This window comes from Amblyomma americanum, chromosome 2, assembly GCF_052857255.1.
Source record: "Amblyomma americanum isolate KBUSLIRL-KWMA chromosome 2, ASM5285725v1, whole genome shotgun sequence".
Classification (NCBI taxonomy): Eukaryota; Metazoa; Arthropoda; class Arachnida; order Ixodida; family Ixodidae; genus Amblyomma; species Amblyomma americanum.
In genome coordinates this window covers 167157687-167159460 of record NC_135498.1, presented here as the reverse complement: position 1 = coordinate 167159460, position 1774 = coordinate 167157687, and positions in this window count along the sequence as shown.

The window sequence follows — 1774 nt, the reverse complement described above, 5'->3', positions numbered from 1 at the left end:
ACAAAGGCCTCTCCCATATTTCTCCAATTAACCCTAAAGACCTTTTGTGCAGCTTCATCTCGGCGACCACAGCCGATGGAGCACCCTTTTACAAGTACATTATTTGGCCTCCCTTGTTTATTACTTCGCATTGTATGTTAACTGCATAGTGTTTAACAGCTGTGTGAACTTCGATGCATTGCCATGTCTTTTGATGTGTGTGTGTGTGTGCGTTCTGAACATTGTGCAAGATGGCAGTGGCCAAGACTATGCGTCACATTTAATTTTGCTTTAGTGCACGCTGCTAGAAGGGGAGCATTAGCTCGATGACTCATGCTCTTTGTTTGGTCTCCCCACACGTTCTTGCATTTTCCCTTGCCCCTCCAGACGGAGGAGCTCTCTGCCGGCCTCGACCTTTGGTCCCTATCCCCGGCTTGCCAGAGTCCATTCGCCAGGGGGAGCCACTACCGGCTATAAAGCAATTAGATAGGTCTGTGTTTTGCCCCACTGAATTATGCTAAGTGGACTAGGTGAAGCATGTAAATAAACTGAAAGTGCCGCATAGCCACGGATATATAACAGAGATCCACTCCACTACGAAACTATGAAAAGAGTTGTTTTGGGGTGAGTGAGAAACCCTGACATTATTTTTGATTTCTCACCTGATATCAGGAGGGATGCTGCAGTTTGTACATTTTATGTTTGCCTGTGAAAAGGGGCGCAGTCAAGCTAATTCACCCCCCAAAGGTATCTGTGCCCGAGGTTTTTTTTTCTATAGCTCAGGCGCTCGGTCTGGTGCTGGGAGTAGACAACTTCAGAGCTTGTGCCAGGCTGATGGGACACGTTATCCCTTGCCACTATTTGGCGGTCGGCTAGGCGGCCGAAAATAGTTGTAGCCGTAATTATTCATGTACCCGTCTGTAACAGCCTGTATAAAGGTTTTTTCTCTCTGCACATTGCTTCACCTGCAAGTCATTTCATCGACCAGGCCCTTCAAGCAGTGCATTCAGTTTCCTGTAGCCTCTGGATCCACACCACTGGCACATTACTGGTGCAATCAGCATGATTGGTGCACTGCAGCAGCGCCGAGGAGTGGACGAAGACACCTAGAGAATGACGAAGTCAGCCTATTTAAGATGAGGCACCCAAAGGAACGGCCTGCTATGGGACGGGTACGAAAGTGCCAGCCCCATACGCCTTGAAATGCCGGAGACAAGCCTTCAACGGACACAGAGTGGTATCCTCGAGCAACGGCAGCGGTTCACAGCTTCAAGTGGTGCCAGTTTGGAGGTCTACACCATTCCTGCATTGAGTGGGTCCCTTGGTTCCTTTGTTTTTCTTGCCAGTCACTGACTAAGGCTGCCGTGGTTAATAACCAGATTTTGACGTGTTATCCCATACAGGGCAGTGACAATGGACAACTAGAGTGACAGTGGGGAAGGTGGAAACAAGGGCAGCAAAGAGGCGCTAAGGTCTCCGCGCAGCTATAACACTGAGAAATAGTTGGAATTGTAAAAGAAAAAGATAAAACCTTCCAGCTTGAGATCAAAATCACGCGTGCTTGAGGCCTGAGTGAAGTCCCTTCTGGCGACGAGCGGTTGAGACATTACACTCAGGTATTCACCGGCGCATTCCTCGAAGTGCCTGCAGACGGTGAAGTACTCGTCTGGTTTGCTCGGTATGCCCTCTAGGGGTACAACATTCTGAAGGAATGTTCTGAAGTCCCAGCAGCACAATGCCGGGACTACGACCAGTTGAAAGCAGTGGTATTAGAAGAGTTGAACCTTTCACCGGC